This window comes from Clupea harengus, chromosome 11 (genome assembly GCF_900700415.2).
Source record: "Clupea harengus chromosome 11, Ch_v2.0.2, whole genome shotgun sequence".
Classification (NCBI taxonomy): Eukaryota; Metazoa; Chordata; class Actinopteri; order Clupeiformes; family Clupeidae; genus Clupea; species Clupea harengus.
Window position 1 is genome coordinate 15,050,722 of NC_045162.1, and position 26,402 is coordinate 15,077,123.

Below are 26,402 nucleotides of genomic sequence, written 5' to 3' on the forward strand. Positions count from 1 at the left end.
AGAGCCAGAGAGAAAGATAGTGCTGGCATGACACTTTTGTGCAGACAGAAGTCCTCAGGCAGTGACTATTTATTTAAAAATGTGGTATGGCAAAAACACAGTGGGAGGAAAATGAAACTAAAATTCCTTTGTGTGTGTGTGTGTGTGTGTGTGTGTGTGTGTGTGTGTGTGTGTGTGTGAGTGTTTGTTTTTATGCAGTGTTTGTCAGTATGAATTTTGTCCTCGGGAATATTTGTAAAAGGTGATTGACATTGCCCATTATGTTGCATAGCAAATAAAATCCCTAATAAGTTCCCATCATGAGCCCTATTGGCATATTCTAAACACCGCCTGAAGAGCCGCTTCTGAGGAAAACAATACACACGTTTGAGATGTATCACTGCTGGGTGAAAACAGTGTGACTCCACTCTTTCTTATAAAATCTCATCCACTCCATGATACGATATGCCTCCCCCCCTCCCCCTCATCACTGTCACATTTCACCACACAATAACCTGAGGAGCAGGAAAGCAGTGTTAAATATTTGAACACCACTGCATATTATCCTCCAATGTTTCTCACTCACACACACACACACTCACACAGACAGACACACACACACACACACTAAAACTAAAAAAGCTGGTAGCAGCATCCTCACCCTTCAGCCTATCACATACACTGGGAAAAGGAGCCTCCCCTGGCTTTCATGTTCCACACACACACACAGAACAAACACAACAACAAACCCATACGCAGAGGCTTGCAGCATTCAAATAGACACACATATGGTCATTCAAATGGTCTCTCTTTCACACACACACACACATATTCTCTCTCACTCTCTCTCTCTCACACACACACACACACACATATGCACATACACACACCCACACACAAGACATTTATGCCCAACCTCTACCTGTAGAACAAGGGAAGAAAAGCATTCATGCAGACAAGCCACAAAAGAGTCCATCATGTCAAGGCTTTTCAAAGGCTAAAGTATCACATCTTCAAGGCAGCACTTTCTATAATAAAGTAAGACTAATGAGCTTATGAGACTGCACTGAAGCAGCTGTGAGCTGTGAGCAGTATGCATGTCTGGAACACTATTCGTGGCGAGTACAGACTTTTTATTTATGAATTTCCCCACAACTCCCTCACACTGGGGAGACAAACATATCTCATGAGATTAAGACCATAAACTCAAGGGAAAGCAAGAAAAATCTGAAAAAATACAAAATCACTTAATTTCATGGCACAGTAATTATCTAGGAATTGTAAATATATAGTAATTATTAGTTCTTGGAAGTGAATACCATTAATTGTTGTATGGTCATTTGTATGGTATGGTAATTGAGTAGTTAATGGGTAAACATGAGGTTATTAAAGTAGTTCCTCTTACACAGCTTTCACTTAATATATGAGTTTCATATATTCGTATGTGAATGTGTACTGGCTGGGTATACATAGAGTGGGCTATAGGGTATGAGAATAATAACAAGGTAGGTCTAGTTATTAATTATTCAATCCTTCCTCTTTCATACCAGTCATTTTCTATTGTTTCTTTACAGTTGTTGAGGTAAATAGACACAGATCTGTCTCTGTAGGGATCGTTTCCGTGTTGTCAGTCACTTATAATAACATTATGAGCCCATCTGAGGCAAAAACAAGCAGTTTACATCGACGCAGATGCTTGCCCCATAGAATTACATTGTATAGCCATTTTGCAGTTACCGGATATAGCATTCTAACTCAGTACTGAGCCAGTTTCGACCATTTTCTATGAGAAAATAGGGCCCAGGTTAAAATATCCAAAAGTTTCCCTTAACTAGTATGTCTTCTGTAAAACAGTAGAAACAGCACCTTAAAATAAAGTCATTGAATCACTTATGTATTCATTTTAGAACTGAAGGAAAGACACTGTGTAGTTTGCAGATCCACTGACTCTATTTTAAGGTTCTGTTCCTGCTTTTTCAAGTAATGAAACTGGCCTTCTCTGAGCTACTTGAGTATCGGGAGTTTCAGCCCTTGTGGAATTTATTGTGGTCTTAACAAAGGGTCGGAAAGAGCTCTCTTCAGAAACTTGTCAGTCTATTATAGGATGCATCACATCCTTCACAGAACAGTGCAAACTGCATCTCTAACCAGGATACAAAGAGAAGCAGGAGGCCTGTAACTTGAAAAACTGATGCCTGAAAGGTACTCCCTAACTTCTGGGTTTTTTCAACCTGAGCCCTATTTTGAGCTCTTTCACAATCGCAATTGGTCCAATATTAAGTTATAACGTTAAAACCAGCAACCACAACACAGCTACACAATGGAATCCTATGAGACAAGCCAGCACATCAAAGTAAACCACTTGTTTTCACCACTGACAGGCTCATGATGTTATTATAAGGGCCTGAGAACATGGAAGGGATCTCTACAGAGATACACCTGCCTCTGTTTACCTCAATAACTGTTTGGAAACTAGAAAATGACTGTTTGTACAGTCAGTGTTTTACCTGTCTTGATCTTCCAGGCTGACGTAACACCCTATCCAGTGCCCGTAGTCGATTATCGAAGGAAGGCACTCTCCTTTGGGTGCCCTTTCCAGACCAATCGACTGCAGGCACTGGATGAAGGACCGAATTTTGTAACACTTTACACCTTGAACTTAATAAATGGACAGATAACATTTTTTTTGCCTTGATCTAGGTAAGTTATGTAACTTATTACTCATATTGAGTACTGGTGTATTAAAGTCCATGCTGTGCTATCTGCTCATATTTTCCAGATGACATAATTATAATAATCAGCGTTAAGGCTGTGTAATCTGTCAATTGCTGGGCAGGGGCTGCGGTGGAGCAATCACACTTTGCATTTACTTGTGGAAATGCATCTCTAGTTTTTATATTTTATTTTCCTTATAATTGTTTTACTGTGTCCCTGTACCAATGATCAGTGGTACGGAGGCAGTGGAACCCCGTTGTGTAGTTCATGACTGTCTAATACATCATTATGATCAGCATTGATTTTTGAAAGAAGTTTTAAATAACAGCCTCAGGTTATAATACATTTGTTTTGGTTTTGTTCACCTTCCTATTGATTAGCTTGACTCGTGTTACACCAGATTTCCCCATGCTGGGTTCAGCTATGGATGTGGTGTTCCCACAGGTATACAGGACATGGCTAAACAAGCTTTATTATTGACATTTAGATGGGACTTCATAATGACAAAATAATACATTGCCAAATTGGAAAACTCTGATGAAATCAGAGCCTTCATCAGACATTACATAGCTCCCACCTCTCTCTCTCACACACACACACACACACACACACACACACACATATGCACAAACGCACACTTAATCAGACACAAATGCACACACATACACAAACACACTACCAATCTCGCAGCCCCCTTAAATGATACGTACAGAGAGTTTTCAATCTTCTTCCATCCGACAGGAGCGTCTCAGCATCTGACAGGCCCAGATGACTAGTGTCTAATGAGCAACACACACACACACACACACACACAGACAGACTCATACACGTACACACACACACAGACTCACACACAAACACACACACACACACACGCACACACAAAAGAGAATGGCCATTAGGACCCTAATCTCCTCCTCAGTGCTGAGGGCGATTGCTGGCAGGTGGTGGCCATGATGGAAAGTAATGGTATGTTGTAATGAACTGACACAAAGTGATATTAATAGGGCATTTAGTGTGAAGCTTGGGGAGAGGGTGGTGTGGAATCACACGGAAACTGCCACAGCTTGCATGTGATGCCGAGACCCCCTCCCAGGTAGGAATGCGTAGTGTGTGTGTGTGTGTGTGTGCATATGTGTGTGTGTGTGTGTGTGTGTGTTTGTGTGTGTGTGTGTGTGTGTGAGTGTGTGTAGGAATGTAAGCCTTGTCGTGTTTTGCTCATTTGTTGCAAACTAAAGAGAAGCCAGTCACAGAGCTCGACAGACGTTTGTGTTGGATCAATGAACGATGGAATGGTCCGAAGCACACGTTTCCTCAAGCACTCGCCCTCCCAGGTGATAATGCCATCTGTATCCATCATTGAGAATGCATTTGTTTTTCATGAAGATGATGAAGATCTTTCTTGATCTCTTCTTTGCTTTTGCAATGTGACATCAAGGTTTACTAAAAATACACTCTCAACCCACCACTTGAACTCTAAGTGAGGTCTTTTAAAATATCTATGTATTGTACCTGTGTCTACCTGCAGGGAAGTACAGGAAACCTAATGAAGTTCAGAGGTCAGGTCTCCATGGATACTTGTCCAACACTTGTTATATCTGCCGAGGGTTGCATACTTTTTTCCCCCATGAACTTGGTAATGTGTCACAGAATCTCACCTGCTTATAAAACTACCTGCTTTTGTTGCGCGACCTTTGACATTTGATTCTAATAAGCAAAGTTTGCCACTGTGCACCAGAATGCCTCTTTCTGTCTCTTTTCTCTGTAGGGGGCATGTGAATATATGCTCCCACTGAGTATAACTATGGGGGTTTACAGCACAGTTGTACTTCAATTACAAGCATGGGTAAAACCTCAACAAAATGGAGATGTTTTGACAGTTTACACATCATTAGAGAAACTCTATAGGCAATATCTTCCTCATTCAGACACACACACACACACACACACAACCGCACACACACACACACACACACACAAAGTCAAAACAACATGCTTCTACATTCCATCTAGCATCAGCCAAACAAACACAACCTCTGTCAGTCAGGCTCACATCATTACATAGACCATGATTTTTATTTCATTTTTTCCCCCTGAATCCCCTGGCTTGGACTGGATGAGCCTGCATGGATCTGAGAGGAATGCCTGTAGCTAGGCCATCTGATTAGATGACTTGAATAGCAGAATATCCTGTGAAACTGATGTCAGAGCATTCATTTCCTTCCATTTGGAGTGGCTAATGAAGTCACATCTATCTAACGAATAAATGTTTACTATAAACCTTTTAGTCAGTGGTGTGTGCCCTCTCGGGGGGGGTTTATTAGGAACAATAACTTGTTGGCTACAACAATAAACCCAACCACACTAATGTGTAGAACATTGGTATTGTATTGTATAATTACATGGCCAACAGTGTGTCTCATTCCTCACTCCTCCAGAGTGTCTGCTGCTACCACATGATGTCCAAATCTGTTCAAACTTGAGCCCTACACTCCCGCGGGAGTACTGTGGGACTCTACGCTAAAGAGTGCAGAGCGGGACTCATTTTGATTGCAGTGTGCGGGCGAGAGGAAACCGATGTGTGTGCAGGACAGGAAGAGTTAAAAACCAAAGTATGAATATATGTTTTTTGTTCTTAAATTACAGAATGTTATGCATATTTGCACAAGGGCAGGAAGAAATAACAGGTGCAAGGTTGGTGTTTTTTATGCATGGAACATTTTCACAGGAGCAGGCAGAAGCGGGAAAAAAAACCATCAAAAACATCGAAAACATCCATTCATGGGGATTTTGTGGGCAAGAGTGGGATAAAACGTGAACAAAATATTACAAGTTTTAACGGGATTGAGACAGGATCCTGTGAGAGCCGGACCGAAACATCCATCCTGCTTCCATTAAATGCAGACACATAACATGGACTCAAAATTACAAGCAGTAATCAGTATTCTACAAAGACTCTCAACTCAACTAGTTATACGGATACATACTGTAGTGAACCTATGTAGGTCAAACACCTCTTATTACCACTTACTCCCCTCCCACAGACCACCAAACCCAGATCAGCTGACTTTACACCACCACTTCAGGTTTAAAGATAGCTTTATTTCTTTCATACAGTAAGACAGCACCCCAGCGAAACCTTTCTGCTGGGAGGCAAACAGCAAGGCTGGAGGATGACCTAAAGTGCAACGTGCAGCACGGCAATCAATAACAACTCACGGCAGAATGGCCGCAGCGAAGAGAAAACACTACCATCCGTCCTCCAGCCAAAGCCGAAGCTAATCGACAAGTTGTTATCATGTGGATAGGGTTGCAAATAGGGGGGTTGGGTTTGGGCAGTCCTGATGGAACTTTGATGGAACCTGATGGACTGACAGTCCATTCTTCATTTTAGCACTCCAGCCCTTTGTTCGCAACCATCAGATCACCAGTGTCCGTGCCATTGCGTAGCGTAAAACTTCATCTTCAACTTCGGATAAAATCCCCTCACCAGGCTAGCATGCCCTTGTTCTGGCACAAGGCCTCCTTTTATACTACACAGGCGACCGCAATCACACATCAGTCTGCCATTCATGTCTGACACCTACCAATTACAGTTCACAGGCATCTCTCCATTACAGCTTTACCCCATAAGTTCACAATAACAATACTGAATTCCCATTTCTGTTCAGTAAGTATGATAATACCTAGGGGAATTTAGGGTCTTGCTATTCTGAAAAGAGCACAAAAGATTATACAGCCCCATTATCTTCTCACTCCCCACACCACACACACACACACACACACACACACACAAACACATTTTTTAGTGTTCGCATTTTAGTGTGTGCATGTATACACTTTATTTATATACACATTTATGGTTTGGACCGAGCCACTATGTTTCTTTGCCATTTACAGGACTTCATTTGAATACTGGAGGTTTTTTGAGCACACACACTGAGCGGACAGCTAGAGAACTGTTAGGAGCTCTTGGCTGAATTTGACAAAAGCGTAACGGATGACAATTGCGGACCCGACCTTTCACTGAATCCAGAATTACATTAGGACTGTCACTCTGTTCCATTTTTGTATCTCTTCTCCAGGCTCATTCCTTATCTTATTCCATGCTCCAATTCAGTTCCCTCTGTCTCTCTCTCTCTCTCTCCATTTCTCTCTCTCTCTCCATCTCTCGCTCTCTCTCTCTCAGATGTCGTGTATTCTCAGTGCTAGGTACATGGGTCAGCCTCTTCGGATTGTGGTGATCTCATTGGTTGTCTTTCAGGGAGCTAGCATGGGGGTTGCTCTGAGGGGAGGCCAAATAGAGCTGGAACGAGCTCCTGCCGCAAAGCCACCCTGCTGCCTCTGACAAGTTCATTTGGATGTAATTACTTACCCCAGCCACGCGTGTGAAATAGACATTTGTCACCTTGACACTTGGATTTCTAGCTTAGATTAATGTGTCTCCGTTCTCTTTATATAGTAACGCTTATTAATCCCCTGGATCTATTTAAGTGTGGTCCCAACCTCAACCTTGGAAGCTTAATAGACTGTTTCAAATCCACTGAGCCAACAGTCACTCTGTATTTTCATTCTGCGTTGATACCTTTGTAATTCACTTCTCCTCAATTAATATCAGATAAGTCACAATACTGACTTGCGAAGTGTTAAACTATCTTTGCTGCATTAAGGGCAGATGGCTTTTAATGAAGTAAACATAAACATGGTAAATATACAGACAAAGGATGAAACCTCACAAGTTCACCTACCTACCTATCTACCTAGTTATCTTATAAAGTATGGCAAAATCCAAGGACTTTTCATTAAAAGCATAGAATGGAGAGAATCAAATGATTGGTCAAATGCATTCAGACACTTCACACATCTCCGTTTCGGTTGTGTGTGTGTATCTTGGTGCATTTAGCCAACCCTGAGGCAGTCAAAGTGGTTTGCTGCATTTGTAATTATGTTCTTCAAGGAAATAATAGAAATGCCACGTGTATTCTGTATATATTTATTAGGGCTGTCAGCGTTAACGCGTTAATCTATGCAATTAATGCGGCCGCGATTAACGCGATAAAATATTTTAACGCAATTAACGCAACTTAAAAAATATATATATATATTTAATTATTATTATTATTATTTTTTATTTTTTTTTAATGCCTTTATTTGGATAGTTATGAAGTTATGACAGGAAGCGATGCGGAGAAGAGGTGGGGAGAGGATTGGGAAATTACATCAGGCCAGACTTGAACCTGTGTCCCCTCAGGCAATGTAAGTAGGGGGCTTGGCCTACCAATAGCCCCCCTTGTTCAAAGTGGGGAATGACAGAAAAAGTTTGAGAACCACTGCCGTAGTTGAAGATGGAGAGAGCTGAGGGATTGTTGGGCGGAAAGTTTCTGTTTAATAGGCAAAGTTACGGAACAATCGACAAAACTAAAGTTGTATGTAGCATTTGTCAAATTGAATTTAGCTATCACAGAAGCAGCTCGTCTTTAAGTTATCACCTTAATGCAAAGCACCCGACAGAAAGCAGTCCCAGGTTAGATGGTCGCCAACCCACACTCTACGACTTCTCTAGTAAAATAACTAGACAAGTCTGTGAAAAGGTTACCAACGCTTTATCAGTTTGGGTTGCCGGTGACTGTCGGACCATCAACATAGTTAAGGACGTTGGGCTGACTGAGGTGATTCGAATTGCTTCAGGAGACAACTCTTATGATTTACCGTCGAGGGGCACCGTTGTGTCTCGCATACATTCCTTTTATGACGGCGAGAGAGCACGTAAAATTCAGCTCCTCGAGCAAGCTGCCACCGTCACCCTTACTGGTGACCACTGGACATCAGTCAGCAATGACAATTACCTGGGTGTCACAGCTCATTTGATTGACAATGTATGGAAATTGAGATATTTTTCATTGGAAGTAAAAAAAAAAAACAGACAAAAACTTTTAATCGCGATTAATCTAGATTCATGAATTTCAAAATGTGAGATTAATTAGTTAATTTTTTTTAATCTATTGACAGCCCTAATATTTATGCGTGCGTGTGTGTGTGTGTGTGTGTGTGTGTGTGTGTGTGTGTGTATGTATGTATGTATGTATGTATGTATGTATGTATGTATGTATGTGTGTTTGGGTGTGTGTGTGTGTGTATGTATGTATGTAAGGTATTTATGTATGTATGTATGTATGTATGTATGTATGTATGTATGTATGTATGTATGTATGTATGTATGTATGTATGTATGTATGTATGTGTATACTTGTGCATGTGTGTTGCCTTGTCTTTTTCCCTTATACTCAATTTGCATTGTAGGGACTTCAAGAATCTCCATTCTTTTTCGTTAGTTTTTGTGTTTCACAGTGATCCCCGGCATATTCTTACTTGTATTTGTGGGAAAAAGCAATAAATGAAAGAGAATATATTCACTCTTTTTTTCCATCAGAGTTCTCTGAAGTTCTTCACAGAATAGTCAACTTCTCCACAAGACATCACTCACGTCAACTAACGTCTTCAACCCTGCTATGGCAGGAGTTAAACCCACAATACCAGTAGTCTGAGGATAATCATGGCTTTTCAAGTTGTAATGCAACTAAAAGGAAATCCATTATGTATTTCTTTAAGTTTTTCATAAAAAAAAAGATGAGTCATTGAAGCAAGAATAACTGTGAGCGACAGCAAACTTTAAATTACAGATATTTGTGGAAATTATAGAAGTATTGGCCAAAATGTTCAGCCCCTGGCATCTGTTTCTCTGCACTCTCTGCATGGTTCTGCCTCTCACGGGTCACAGGGAAACGATGATGACAGACCGGCTGTGTGAATCGCCTTTCCAACACTTATTTCCTCTTTTCCATGCACACAGGATAATAGGCCTGAAGCCGCGGGAGAAGCACTGGCAGACCTCTTGGCAATAGGGAAATGAATGCACTATGGGTCACTGGAGAGCTAGGACTTCATGTAGAAGCCATCTTACAGAGATGCTGTTGTCTGGATCCAGAATGAATGAAAGCTGAGTGAAAGCTGAGTGACTTTAAGGCCACTGCAACACAAGTATGTGTGTAAGGACAATGGGGAGTGCATGTGTGTCTAAGAGTAGCAAAGTGTTTGGTCTTAAGGGTTTAAATGAAGATGGGGCTGTCCACTGAAGACATGGTAGCGCCGCACTATGGCGACATAGTGTTGCTCTGTTTGTCAGTCTATCTGTTGTTTGGGTGTTCTTGTGTGGAATATGTTATGGGTTCTGATATGAAAGATTGGTTCTACACATCAACTTGGGTTACTACCAACCAAAGTGATTTTGTTGTCGGATCCACGGATACCAGGGGTACGTTCGTCGTAGGATTGAAGCTAAGTTAATCAATTGGCCTTTTAGCCCGTTAAGATTAGCGAGCTGATTGAGAACAGCAAATATCGGTTCGTTAACGGCTGATCCGCATCCTAATCATGTGGTTAATTTCAACCAGGCTAAAGTTATCATGGCATTTGCGCGTGCACGTCCTACTTCAAAAGGCAGGAAAGGTCGATCACCAAAACCATAATTTTCTAACGGTATAATGGTTCTAAACTCAAAGAAAAGGGCTCTTTTTTTCTCCGCTGGCGAGTAGGAGATGAACATGAACGCTTATGAAGAATACAAGACCATAATCATGGCAAAATTCAACACCACCACCGCTGTGAGAGCAAGGTGTGTTGGGATGTTTATAGGGTGATATCTATGTATGAACACCTGACAGCAAGTGTCCACTGGTACAGAGGTTTCCTCTACCGGTTTGAATCTGCATGGTTGCTAGTTCAAATCCCCTCACCTCCTTCCTCGATGTAGTTTTACATTTCCTTGGAAGTCGCTTTGAATAAAAGCGTCTGTTAAATGACTAAATGTATTAATAACAAATGCAATAAATTGAAGCAGTGAAAATAAATTGTCTGTATTTCTCTCTATTCTTATCATGAGTCCACCTTAATCATTTTCTACAATAATGATATGCTATGGTGTACTAATAACACTCATATAATTATGAGTGCTTTGTTCTCCACATCACTGACACTACAAAAATGTACCACTCGCAAAAAAGCGCAAGACAGTCAATGTTCGACTGTGGTGTTTGCAATAAATGACTCGAGAAGGTCTTGTAAATTAATGATTCCTTGTTGGCTGAATCGGTAGCGCTCATACAAGAATAATGGATCTTGGCGATCGCAAAGAACTCTCTCCCTCCGCTAATCTAACTCTAATATCAGTCCTTGGTCAATGGGATCCCTCCTTTTTCCGGGGGTGTGGCAAGCTTATCCAGCTACACTTAAGTTAGCCTGCCCTGGAGCAGGTTAGTGCTAATCGATATGTAACTATGGTGATTTATCAAAAGTTGCTTCCACGAACCAAAAAGAGGGGCGTTTTTTATCTTAGCCTGAAAATTAGCTCGCTAAACCGCTTAGCGAGCTACGACGAATACCCCCCAGGGCTAGTGTAGGAGAAGTTAAAGCTAGGCCCAAACACCCTGGATTGCACCCCGCTGTTGAGTTTTCTACTCTCTAATGTTAACATGCTAGGTTAACAAGTGTGATGAACTGGCTAACCATTATCAAAAGGCAGGCAGAATATTGCAGACTCCAAACTGTGCTTCAATGAAAGCTGGCTGATAGCCGGTGTCCTGGACTCAGCACTACACCAGCAGGGTTTCTCCCTATACCAAGGCTTCACACAAGACGAAAGGTTGAGGTGTGTGTTTCTGTGTAAACCAGAGGTGGTGCACAGACACAACATTGATTTCAAAGGCCTGCTCTACGATGTCAGTGACACTCACTATTAAACACAGACCATTGGTCTGCCAAGAGACTTCACTTCTGCCATGTCTACAGGCCTCTGCAAAAAAGGAAGGAGGTACCTGCAGCTATTGTAATGGGTAGCCTTAGTAAACTTAAGAGTGTGCAGTAATCACGAGTGTTGTGGATGTAAACAGTTGTAGTGGCATAATATAAGAGTGCTGTGATTGTGTGTACAAATGTAACCAATGAGCTGTAGTGTTACCGTAGTTCACAGGTGTTTGATGTGACGTGTAGTAGGACTGCCCCATTGCCTTGTTTTCTTTCTCTCTCTGTCTACTGTCCACTGATTGCTGTCCTATTCCTCTGTTTTAGCTCTACCAATCCGTGAACCTCGGACGTGATTGAACGCAGTATTTATTGCATACGGGAATTTATCCAGGGAGAGGGGTTTTGTGAAGGGAGCACGAGCGGCCTGGTTGCAATTGAGTGGCTACATCTTTAGATGTTGGTATAAAGGAGTTTTCCTCCGTGGCGATTGCGCCTCCCAAGCCAGCTCTGCTACAGGCTTGTATTCCGCCTGGAGAGTTTCTCTATCAGGCACGCAAGGTTCCTGTGCTTCCTCGCCTGTTTCAGGCTTCGACCTCCGGAGGTACTTGGTATGTGTAACTGAGCATCGGAACCGGCCTAGCTATTGTTATTCGGGCGTCATTGACGCTGCCGGTTTCCGTGAGTAGCTTGTGTGGTTGCCAGTTTTGTGACCGATCCTCGTTAGTCACATTGGCAGTTCACCAATGGTTGCCAGACATTGTGTTTTAGCTGCTATTTAGAACACCTGTTATTTATACTATTTATTGCCTGTACCTATTTATTGGGGATTAGTGGACTGCCCACTGTCCCTTGTTGGTATGTCTGTATCTGTTTTTTATTATTGTGACATTAAATTGCAATGTATGGTACTCTTGCCTATTGTGTGTGTGTGTGTGTGTTTTAACCAGCCACAAGCTTGAACGAACCTGTGCTAAACTTAATTCAGTTTAATAACTGCCCTTCTGGGCTGGCGTAGTCGGCTACTTCACTATTCCCTAGTGGTAAATCTTAGTATAGGCCTTTTCGGCCCTTTCAGCTATCACATCATGGAAAGGGGACATTCCCACCCAGACTTGACAGTGTTTGTACTCTGGAATTTTACCCACGTTATTTGGAAGAGGTCAAGGTTTAAACAATAGATTCAAATGACCACCACAACTTGGAACTGAACGTTTCCAAAACTATAGAGCTGGTGGTCATCTTCCAGAGAGATGGGAAGGCTCCTCGGCCCCCGGCCATCAATGGTGTGGAGGTGGAAAGCGTGGGCGGCTTTAAGTTTCTCTGAACAACAATCTCCTCCTTTCTGAAATGGGACAACAACTCGATCTGCATCGTCAAGAAAGCCCACCATAGACTTTTTTTCCCTGCGGCAGAAAGGGGATGCTGCAGTTCCATAGAGCTGCTATAGAAAGTGCAGTTCCATAGAGATGCTATAGAAAGTGTTCTCACCCTGTTCTCTCTGTGTGGCATGGCCACTCCACTGCTCAACAGAGGCAGCAGCTGGACAGTACAAATCATTGGCTGCAAAACTCTCCACTAATCTGACACGTATGAGACCTGACTTTGGCACAGAGGTCTACAAATACTACAGGACTCCATGCACCCTGCCAAGCCCCTTTTAACAATTCTCCCCTCAGGGCCATCAAAACAAAGACATCCTGTTTCCTCAATAGCACTTACTGCAGAACTATCAAATCACTAAATAGCCCCCCAGTTCTGCATCAGCATCTTTCAAACGCAAAGCACTAGCTACTCCTGCATTGTAATTACTATTTTAATATACTACAAAGCAACTGACATTTTATTCTTATTTTACACTAGGGGCCTTCATTTTGTTGATGAGCAATGCAGTTGGCCACACACAAAGTCCGCCGAAATCAGTTTGCTTATTTCATAAATTGAGCAAGATTCTAAGCGCAGACATGGGTGGGTCAGTGCAATGCTGGGGTGTGTCCACACAAAGACATGGAAGTTCCATTGATAGAATCTAAATGAGCATGCCAAAGTTGAAGAAGGGACCGGAGGACGTAGTCAGGATTCTGTAGTTTATTTCAGCGTGGAGACCCCCTCTCAGCTGGTGCTCAGAAAAAGGCCTACCTGATAGCAGAATATGTTGGCATTTATACCATTCAGTCAGGTAGGATACAATGGGGGAGAGGGTGACCACACCCTATAAGTGAGAGGAAGGGGGAGACAGTGGGGTGAGGGGTTCACCTATGGGGGGAGGAGGGTGATAACAGGGGTCAAAGGGTGATAGCAGGAAGGAGGCTATCTAGGGGGGAAGGGGTTCACATGCCATTTGTTCAGGTACACATCCAAGAATGAGTTACAGATACAAAATAATGCTACATTAAGTTAATGTCTTTTACAACAACAGAATATCAATATTTCCGGTTCCATCAGTCCCCCATATGAGCATTTCTATGCTCACACAAAAACCACCATGCAACAACCAATCAGAGCAGGAAATATCAATATACAAATGATACAAAATAACAGTAGAATAGCTATTTTGCAGTTCCATCACCATGTATAAATGAAACATACATGATGCATGATTTCATGTCGGGCAGATCTCCTGCATAAGAAAGTCTCCTCCTGGTGTAAACCGCTCTGTTTGTGATTGGAAATGTGTTGTTTGCTCCATTGTATAACAACTACTGATCTACTGAAGGTATCAATGTCGAATCAATGTGTTTGGCTGATCAAGAATTACTTCATTACCACATCCACTAATTACACAACCCATTTATGCTTGATTACGCCCTGATTTGTGTCAATAAAATTATTCTCACTGCTGGGTTGCTGATGCGCAAAGCCAGTTTGCAGTGCTTGTGGCACTTTCAAATTAGGGCCCTAGATCTCACTCTGTTGTTTCTATTTCTAGGGTCTTCATAGCATTCTTAAGCACCTGACATTTGACCCTTATTTACGTAAAATTTTACATCCAAAGGTTTATATGAAATGGTTTATATGTGATGTGTTATGTGTTCTTATTTCTTATTATGTGTTATGCCATGTGTGTGTGTTTGTGTGTGTGCATTAGGGATGTGCATCTCCATCACTGAAGACGATGCGATACATATCTCGATACACTGCCAACGATCCGATACATTAAAGATACATAAAAGCAGCTACTAATGCGATACGATACGATTCACCCCTATTGCGATGCAGTGCGATTCGACACGATGCGATTCAATGAGATGCGATGCAAAATAATATAATTCTATGCAATTTAATATGGTACATAATGATTAATTTATTTGTCAGACAACAAATCATTAACAAGTTCTCTGACAAAATATAACATGTATGTGTATATGTGTGTAAGTGTTTTTTAACTATACCTGGCATTCACAACACAGTTTGCTTCATCCTAAACATGTGGATCAACTGCCTCACACACTAAATTTAACTCTTTTGTCCTATTTTAAGGGTTTTCTTTAGGAATATGAGTTGATCCACATGATCAGGATGAAGCAAACGGCGCGGTGCTGTAGCTATGTCACCGGCTGTGCTGAAGACTCTTTCAGAGGTTACTAGCTGGCTAGCGTAAGCTAACGGTTTCGCTAGCTGGTTAGCTTGTGTAGCTTGTAAGCCCTCGTTTTCTACAACACTGTAAGGCTGGATATCTTTACAAATAAAAAAAGCAATGGCTTCGGTTTTTGCCTTTGAACGAGCTGAGTTGGTAGCCAGCGGGGCATGAGTGGCAATACTTTGCTCAGTCTGCTTGCTAGGTGTACTGGTGGAGCTAGCCACTGTAGCCATAGCTGAATTCGAGGAGGAGGCAGACGTGTCACCATGTCGCCTCTTCAGGTGAGTACCTAAATTAGTCATGCTGCCTGTGTACTTTATGGCAGCACGACATATTTTGCAGATTGCAATTTGTCTTATCGAATTTCCCATCTTTCTTCGTAAATCCAAAGTGTTGCCGAACCTTGGATTCATTACAAGTTCTAGGGACGTCTAACCGCCATGGTAACACTCTCCCGGACACGCCTCCAACTCGCGCGAGACTTGGCCGAGAGACTTCACGAGAGACAGCCACTGACAGCAGTGGAGATGAGAGCACGCTTCAGAAACAGTTAGGGAGGAGGAATCTAAATATAAAAGTATTGGTCAAAAATCATTGGTCACATTTCTAAATATTAAAAAGTGTTCGCCTACACACGATTCTATATAAATACAACGGATTATACCGATGCAAAAATGTTAGAAACGATGCATCGCAATTCATCCCACATTGTATCCGTTGCACACTTTTTTGATCCGGGCCATCGCATCGTGAGCTTTTATGCCGGTGCATCGATGCGAACCGGTGAATCTACCCATCCCTAGTGTGCATGTGTGTGTGTACGGGCATGTATGTTTGAGTGTGTGTCTGTCTGTCATTGATGATTAGGAGATATCATCTATAGTGTACTGTAAAGCCTGATTTATGGTCAGCCTTTTGCGCAGACATGCACAAGCCCCTTGTGTCGTTGTGAACCCCCTCCGAGCACCTCTCCGCGGCTTGCATGCACCTCCCAACTTTTTTTTACTTTACGACGAGTCGACGCAAGCCGCATGGAGACCGCAGGGCTGTGATTGGTCCAACCCATCGCTGTTTACCTTGTGGGTGGTAGCGTACATTAGATACCTTGCTCAGACACCTTGCAAATCCCCTCAGACGTATTTTTCAGTTACAATAACGGGGTTTTTACATTGCAGTGTCTATTTCTCTGTAAATAAAAAAAAATCTAAGCAAAACAAAGTCAAACAAACAACTTTTATGTACAAATACGACCATTTACGGAGTTTGGTCCGCCATCTTTTTTTTTATTGCTTTGCGACACCCACCAACTGACAGAGAACTATAAAGGTTCACGAGTCCATCGAAGCAACTGCGTGGCCACACAGTAACGCAGTCGTAGAAGCATATTTCGACCTGAAGTCTTCTGTGTTGTCTTCCAAAGGCAGCAATGTTTTCTAAATCTTCCTGCATCACTCCTTTGCTCCATTCTCTCCCCACATGTAGCGGTCGGTGTCTCCAAATGGCAAACCCACTGCTTAATCCTCTCTATGCATACAAGTCACATTCAGTTATAGGAAGGTACAATACACAACTTCACATAATGGGTGTGTAAATGTATGTATATGTGTATATATGTGTGTGTGTGCCTGTGTGTGAGTGTGTGTGTGTGTGTGTGTGTGTGTGTGTGTGTGTGTGTGTGTGTGTGTGTGTGTGTGTGTGTGTGACTCAGTGTTTATGCACCACATTAAGCATGTACCTGTATGTTTGTGCCCATTTGTGTATTTTGCCAATGTCTTCTTGTTTCTCCCTTTCGCTTCCTGGCCCTTCGGTTGTCTCTTTTTGCTCCGTGTCTATCGTTTTCTCTGTTATTCCTTAAACTCCGTGTGCTCTGTGGCTCTTTCTCTCCTTTCATCATTCTCTGTTTCCCCCTTGTTCTCAGCATCTGTTTCTCCCTCCTTCCACTGATCTCTCGGAGGCCTGTTGAGCCTCAGATGCTTGCTGGAAGCTGGCAGCTGGTGCGCTCCCCACACCCTCTCACCACACCACCTCCAGTAGCACACAATCCACACACCCAGCCGTCATCAGCTGCTGAAGCCCCCTGTGTAAAGCCACCTGGCTCGTGCCTCCAGGCTAGCCTTGGCTAGTCCCGTTAGCTCCGTCAGCATAAGAGGGTCGTGTCAGTGTTTGACTCATCTGTGTTTCCCTGACTCAGGCTCGGGCTGTGCTCCTGCTCTTGCTCCTCTCTACCCCTCAGGTCAGTTTAAGTATGACTGTAGGTCAGAAGATGAGGTAATAGCCAAAGGACTAGGAAGAGAGTGAAACAGGTACTGGCACACACAACCTCCTTTGCTGAACACTCAGGCGGGCAGGCAGCTTTGCAACGAATGTGTGAAGGATTTATAACGTAAATCTCTCTTCCTCCGCTCCTCTCTTCCCCTTTCATGTTCTGCTCTGGCATTTCTGTGCTTGACTGAGCAGCCTGCTCTGACAAGGAGGCTAGCTAGCGCAGCAAGCTAATGCTAGCCCCTGCTGACACAGATGTGTGATTTTTCAGGGCGTTCATCCAGAACACATAATGCAGTATAGCACCTGTTTCTTCACCCACAGCATCTTTAAGCTGTCCAGCAGTGTTAACATTAATTTGTTGGTGGTAACGGTTGATGTTAAACCGTAGCCGTAACACAGTAGCCTACACTGCAGGAATGTCAGGGATTGTTATTCAGTATGGGGCACAGTAGCACATTATAAAACACTTGAAACTTAGACAAGAGGTGTAAAAGCAATTGATCGTGTTTTCAATTAAGGGAAACTCAATATTTCTGTCCTTTTATTCTCATTTCATTTGCATGTTAGTGTTGTCACTCTAGTAAAAAAAAAACACTGATGTTAAACAGAGAGAAAGAAGATGTAAACTTGGAATTGCACTTGTCCTTCACATGTGTCCTTCACTCACTGTTGGTCAGATGTTCTGATGAACCGTGGCACCAGAACTCAGTACACATTGTCACACGGTGGAAATACTGTGTTAAGGTCAACATTGTAGCATTGGTAAAGGAGTCCATGCAGGATGTCAGTCAAGGACAAAAATGCCAGAGCAGAACATGAAAGGGGAAGAGTGGAGGATGCTAGATCTCTGCATAGCCACATAGCTACATCAGCAGATCTCTGCATAGCCACATAGCTACATCAGCAGATCTCTGCATAGCCCCATAGCAGATCTCTGCATAGCCCCATAGCTACATCAGCAGATCTCTGCATAGCCCCATAGCTACATTAGCAGATCTCTGCATAGCCCCATAGCTACATTAGCAGATCTCTGCATAGCCCCATAGCTACATTAGCAGATCTCTGCATAGCCCCATAGCTACATTAGCAGATATCTGCATAGCCACATAGCTACATCAGCAGATCTCTGCATAGCCCCATAGCTACATCAGCAGATCTCTGCATAGCCCCATAGCTACATTAGCAGATCTCTGCATAGCCCCATAGCTACATTAGCAGATCTCTGCATAGCCACATAGCACACTAGATGATCTCTGCATAGCCCCATAGCTACATTAGAAGATCTCTGCATAATCCCATAGCTATATTATCAGATCTTACATTACTACTTGCAATGTATTTTTACACACAGATATTCTGGTCCTATTTTAAAGACGCCACTGCTTTCTCTGATATCTGCTCCCTTAGTGTTATATTATATTATAAGCCTTCAGTGATCTTAAAACCTCCTAAGAGAGCTGACCATCAGATTAATCAAGGGAACGCTGGCGGATCATTCCTTTCCCCTCTATGAAAGGGAGATGATTCTGTCTGAGTCTGATGATTCTGTCTGAGTGGCTGGTATTCAGGGTCTCAAAATTTACTTTTTAAGGCTTTCAAGGGGATATGGTGACACAGAAAAGTACTTTGGTGTGTCCTGTAGAACTAGCCTCAAAATGTGATAGGTTTCAAAGTATGACTTCGCTAGGTCAGCAGTGAGAAATGGACAGAGCAGAATCAGATAGTGGTAATGGACAACGCAGGTCTGTATCATACGGCAGTCAAATGTTGTGGAGCTGACTCTCTCCTCTTCGTACACATTATCTAAAACATGTTACTTCCCATCCGGACACCCAAAAAGGGTTTAATAGGCATGAAGGACGCCTGTGGTGTGTGTGTACCTTCTGTTTGTGGAGTGGAGTGGGGAGTGATTGTGCTCCGTTTGAGCACCTCTCCACAGTCTGTGCAGCTCTTAGAACATGCAGCCAATTTACATAAAGCTCACTTGACAATCACAGCCTTGTCACTTCACCGCTGTAAGCGCAAAATTGCTGACACTTGTCACCTTGCACACACACAAACAAACACACAATCATGATCCAATGGTTTCATACACTCACCCCTACCTACCTGCATACACACACACACACGCACACATATTTTCATAAACACAAATTCACAGGCACACACACACACACACACACACACTCAAATGCAAATATGACACTGTCAAAGCAAACCTTTTTTAGCACTGCGTTTCTGGCAGAGCACAGAAAAGCTGCTTATTACATCCTGTTTGGACACTTTATGACACTTAAATAATCTTACACCCTTTCAGGTGGCCATAGCTTTGGTCTCTTTCACTGAGAACGAGGGTTCAAAAGAGACACCGAGAGAGAGAGAGAGGGAGAGAGAAAAAGAGCAATGGAAATATGACTTGGTGATCTTAAGAGGCGCATTAGTTCTTTCATGTAATGAAAACATCTCTCCTGACATTTAGGCAGTCACAGGGGGTTGAATCAAAGGCGTCCCTTTTTGCCATCCTTCATATGGATCTAATATTCATCTGCTTCTTCTGTCAGGCGCAGAAGCTTTCCAGAGCCTGCTTCTTAACCCCGCCACACACACACACACACACATTACAGAGCCTGCTCCTCAACACCCACCCTCCCAGCACACACACACACACACACACACACACACACACACACACACACACAGAGACACACACACACGCACACACACACACACACACACAGAGAGAGACACACACACACACACACACACACACACACACACACACACACAGTATCTGAACTGTCTGATTTGCCAGACTGTGCTTACTCAGAGACTCCCGCATTGAGACTGTCAAGGTTGCCTTCACTCCCCCACCATCCCTCCTTCCCGAACTTTCCCGCTCCTCATGCTGGGTATGAGCGGGAGGGCTTTCCACCGCCGGCCCCTTTCCCCCGCGATGCAGAGGCGAAAAAAGGCAGAGAGAGAAATTATCAATCATGTGATTGCTATTTCTTTCTCCCTCCCGTGCCAGCTCCTGTTCTGCGACCCCCTGCCAGAGCTTTTGTCTCTCTCGCCCAGGGCCGGTGCGGGAGCCCGCTGTGTGCAGCGCGAGGCTGCTGTTGGGTGGGAAAGCGTTGCCCTAACCCGGCTCTGACCGGCTAACTCGCCAGTCATCCTCATAAAGCCGCTAGCTCCGAAACACTAACGTTGACTGGCTCAAACACTTCCAAAGCTTGGCTGTTGTTAGGAAGAAGAAGAAAAGATGGTATGATGTATGTATGCACATTAGTCCAATAAACGGACTAATTGTGATGAGCCAGTTGTATGCAAGTCAAAGAAGCTTAAGCATATCTCTGCATAAGGGCTGAGTCGTTACATTTCAGTCGAAGGGTGCCTACATAAAGGTTTTATAACGCATTTATAAGCACTCAATAACATGTTTAAAAAGCAACACGTGTGTTTATGAAGAGCACATGTCAGTATTCACAAGATGAAACACAAAGTCATTTTGGAATGACACATGGGATTCTCATCTCATAGTTATACCATGTGATTATACCATGGTTCGACCACCCTTATGTCAAAACAGTGTAATACAATGTATTGTACATCTTGTTCCTTACCTGTTCCACTGAGTTAAGCCAAGCTGGGGCTGTGGCGAGAGCTCTGTGAAGCCGAGGTCTAACTGCTCAGGATTCGGCGGAATCAGCAATGCTGTTTGGTCAGCAGCCCAGAGCACTAGAGACTGATCCCAGGGCTGCTAAAGCTAGGCTACTCTACAAAAAACAGTCTTTATCGCAGTCTGGAAACAAACAACGGATACTGTTTTTTTTTTATCTTTACAACATCAGTCACATAACAGTTTGGAGGAGTGCGGCTGATGATAATGAGAATGTGATTTCACTTGGAACATGAAAACATCAGTATTGCTGCTGCCGACAAAAGGTTGGGGGCAAAAAGATAATCTGTTGTGATCTCAGCATTTGGGACTCTGCATTTCTGGCTGATTCAGTCCCTTTCAGTTGAATTTGGAGTGATGCTTATTAGCTACACTTTTGATTTCAATTTTACCCAATTTGATTTCAGCAGAAAACATCTGGACCACAGTGAAGGCGGTGAGTGGCGTGGTGGGCAAATCCACTCATCCCCCACCTACCCATCTTTAATTATCCCCCTGATTCCCACCTACTGCTGTCACGCATCGCACAGAAACAGTTAAACAAAAATAAGGGCAGAGTGTGTGCGTGTGCGTGTGCGTGTGTGTGTGTGTGTGTGTGTGTGTGTGTGTCATATGATGAGTCGCTGCTAGTAAAAACATGAAATGCTGCGAGTTGCAATGTGTCTCCTCTGAGCAACTGACTTCCATTTCACTGCCAAATATCATCAGCAGTGCAGAGGGGTGTTATGAAGCCTCTGGTGGAGGATGGAGGGGGCTAGTATCAACAACCCTTATAAAAATAATACAACCAGTGTCCTTGGCCATTAGTCAACACAATATTGTGAAATGATGTATTTTATTCTCCCTAATTGTATAACTGTGTAATGAAATTGACCACAAAGCACAGAGGACACACAGAGTGTCTGGTTTGATTGATTCAAGCGTGAAATGTAACTAGCTGTAACTCATGTCTGACAGTGATGACCCTGGTGTAATTTCACCTCTGCAATCCCCAAAACAGACCGTGGAACCTTGAGGAACCGGCGCAGCATTATTTGTGGGTTTGCCGGGCAGAGTGGCAGCCTAGGTCCAAACACAGGAGCTGTTCTGTTCTGTTCTGTTCTGTTCCGTGTGCCTCAGTGCCACTGATAACCCAGCTGCTGCTTGTGCATTCCGCCCCATGCCTTGCCTTCCCTTCCCTTCCCTTCTCTTCTCTTCCCTTCCTCTCTCCGTGAGGCTGGCTCCAAAGCGAGAGCGCACCTCACCCAGGGCTTCGGGTGTGCCTTGCCCCCCTACCCCAGCACTCCCCCAGCTCCTGCCCTCAACAACCCTGACACGAACAGAGGTTAGCTACACATCGTTCATTTCCCTCTGTTTACTTCCCTCGCCATCACAAAGAACTGAGGCGAAAAGCAACAACAACAACAACAAAAAAACACTGCTTTCACATTTGGTGAAGGTCTTTGTGGTTTAGCCTGAGAGAGAAACTGACTCCTATCTCTTTGTTAGCTTAAATGTATGTGTCCATTGCCACAGTGGTTTATTTTAAAAGCCGTTAATTAGCCTGGAAGACCTGTATATTTAACTGACTGATTTACTTTTACAGTGATGTTTTATGACACTGTAGCTTTCAGGGTGCACTATAAACAACGGTGGTATAATGAGGTGTTTGTTTACTTATTGGGGAACATTTTCACCCTAAACAGACAGAGAATGGGACATTCTACTCCTGACTCTCTCTGGTCAGTTCTCAACACAACTTCATTTCTGGCTCACTAGCTCCCCCTGTTGAATGTCATGAGTCACAGATGTCTGTGCTCTGGCAACTGACAATTCAGCTCTCTCTAGAATCCAAACATGCACTTTTAGTTGTGTCATTAAATGTACTATTATAATTATTAATGTGAGCAAATCATTATCAGGTAGTTTAAAAAACTGAATGAATATGCAGTCATTAATTTCAGGGTAACATATACGTATGTTTTCATTTAAAAGGCTTTTTAAAGCTTTCCTTAATTTTTTTTTTTTTCTCTGTAAGTAAACATGCATCGGGAGTGTCAAATGAGTTCAGAAATGAGAACCTGAGATGAGGCCATTTTTATTATCATCTCATTAGGTCATCATTAATTCAGTGTACATTTACCATAAGACCACTTCCTCAATAATGTTGCCAAATAACCCTGGAGGATCACCATTCGTTTAATCTTCTGTTCCGCCGAAAGGTGAATCAAATCAGGTCCTCTCAAAAACACATGGCCACCATGTCCGTGTCCAGTGTGTCCTCTCACACCAGAGACACATTTGACACTACCACAGAGTCATTATTGTTCTCTTTCACAGGTCTAGAGGATCATGGTGGACCCCAGCACTTGTGAATGCCTGCCTGGCCTCTCCAGAAAAAACTGGGAGGAGGGGGATGTTTGGTGTGCACAGGCGTCTTAAAGGTGCAGTGTAGAGGATTTAGGAGGATTTATCGGCAGAAATGGAATATAGTATTCATAATAATGTTTTAACTAGTGTATAATCACCTGTAACTACAAATCGATGTGTTTTTGTAGAATTTGCCATTCCTATCTACTTAGGGAGTGGGTCTACTTTCCACGGAGTCCACCAAACGGAAACGGATACATCAAAACCCTGGCTCTAGAGAGGGCCTATTTGTGTTTTCTTACAATCTTGGAAAGGGATGGGTTTTCAGTTGGTTGCAATTTGGCAACCTCACCACTAGATGCAACTACATCCTACACACTGCAGCCTTAAGTGGTTCATGCTCCCTGACTAGTGGCGTTACACTTTAAACCTAGGCTTCAAAGCTTGTGTCACAAAAACTGAACCACTTCCCTTCTGAGCTCCGTATCGAGCCTGGTATTGTTCAATGTTCCATGGAATATATCATAATGATCATGTTGTTATTTCATGTTGCCACGTGCAAGTTTTCCACTTATACTACCCAGAACACTCAATGATCACGATTATATTAAATTAAGTAGGCTATAGACCTTGAAATACCTAGATCATATGTGAACAGTTTCAATTACATTACAAAATAACACTGACCATCAATACTTCAATTGAACTATTTCATTATTTTAAACGACTTTCATATGTATGCATGTGAATGCATCAATCCATTGCTAAACCATAGGCTAGCGCACATCTCTGCGCTGTCACCGAGAACTTTTCTCATATTATCTTTCCATTGACCAGCAGGTGTCCTGAGAGTTGATTCGAAGCCTCGAAGGAATGAACCACTTCACAACACATCTGGCTAGAAAGCTTCAAGGCTCTAAGAAGCTTCATCTCGCTATCACCACCAGCCGCTCCTCCTCTGGCACTCCACTCAGCCACCATAACTATTTCCTCCACACCATGGAAATGAGCCACTGAGGCTGCTGAAGGTACCTCTTAACTGGATTATTTCTGTAGAGCGGCACACCATTTTTTTTTTTCTCAGGGACAGCTATCATCGACTCCGCAAAAAGAGAAAGTGAGAAAGAAAGAGAGAGAGAGGGAAATTGTGTGGTCCTGCCTCCTTCCTCTCCTTCATTCTCGTTCTACAGTATATTTTGCCCCCGGGGGCATGGAAAAGGTGCCCTACGATCATCTGTTACAGCATAAATGAAGCACTGAGTTCATGTCTGGGGATTTGATAAACGCATGCAGTTGCGCCTGCATGTCACTGCGCAGTAATTCACTCCACGCTTCTGTAAAACCAGCTGCCATTTCCCCTCAGCTACACACCGTAGCTGACGTGACCTTAAGCATGTTTTACAGTGTGTGTGTGTGTGTGTGTGTGTGAGCCCCTGTCTTTGGGCACTTCTCTGTGAGACTGCTATGAATGATTTAGCTGCCGTTGATAAAGAAATGCCTAGTATTGTAAAACACTCCTGCTGATCGGTTCTTTCCCCTAGGCACTGGAAACTGCTGTTGTGAAACCTCTCAGAAAGATCTGTTAGTACTAAACAATTTCTGGCCAATTTCAAACCTTTCCTTTCTCGGTAAAATTCTCGAGAAATTAGTATTCAAACAGCTAAATGAGAACCTGAATATCAGCTGTACATTTGAGAACTTCAGATCTGCTATCGTCCTCACCATAGCACTGAGACAGTGGTAGTTATGGTTGTAAATGACTTGAGAATGAACAAGGATGAAAATAAATATGAGCCTTTTTAGACTTAAGCGTTGCATTTGATACGGCTGATCATGACCTCCTTATCAACAGATTACTGAGTTGTGTTGGCCTCTCTGGCTCAGTTGCAGATTGGTTTAGGATTCATCTGTCCGGCAGATATTTTTTTGTCTCCCTTGGCGACCACTCCTCGGCTTACAATAGCATAAAACGTGGGGTTCCTCAAGGCTTCATTCTGGTGCCTGTGTTGTTCTGTCTCTATATGCTGCTTTTCATAGCAATGATGATGATTTACATTTCTTTATCACCCAATGGCACCAGCTGTATTCATCACCTGTTTAGTGCATTGATCATATCGACTTGTGGATTGAACAAAGATAAGACAGAGGTTTTAATTATCAGAGCAAAAGTCCAGAGAGAAATATTTTGCAATAACTTAAAATCTCTTGCACAAAATGCCAAGCCTCACAGAAAATCATGGCCTGCTTCTAGACGCAGATTCGAATTTGTGACTAAAAATGATTTGTATCACCTTAGATATTACTAAAGTGCAACTGTTCCTCCCCCGGGAAATACTTGCCAACTTATGCATGCTTTTATCACTAGCAGGCAAGATTACTTCAATGCCCTTTTTCTGGTCTAGCTAAGAAATCTATAAATAAGCTCCAGATCATTCAGACTGCAGCAGCTCGTGTTCTGACCCAGACCATAAGGAGAGCACACATCTCACCCATCCTCAAGGCCCTTCATTGGTTACCTGTCGGTTTTAGAATTGATTTTAAGATCCCTTTTATTGGTGTTCAAATCACTTAATGGACTAGTGTCTGAATACTTGTCAGACATGCTTTTAATGCATACTCCATCAAGACCACTCAGGTCCTTTTAGTTGTACCCAGGGTGAGGACAAAGAAATGTGACGAAGCAGCATTTTGTATCTATGGTCCTCGCTTCTGGAACAGCCTACACACACACATATATACAGTATGTGTATAATCATTTCCTCATATATCTTATTTGCTTTATTTTCATTTCATTGTACAATGTTTTCATTGTATTGCAATTTGATTGATTGATTGATTGATTGATTGATTGATTGATTGATTGATTGGTTGATTGATTGATTGATTTTTTATTAGGGTTTACGCTTGGTTAATTTACCAACCATGTTGTCTTAGGTGGCACATACATCAGGAAGCCTAATGGTGTGGTGGAAGGTCTGTGTGGGAATATATTTGATATACTATCCTCTTTTACTGCGTCTGTGAGCGCTCCGTGATTTTACT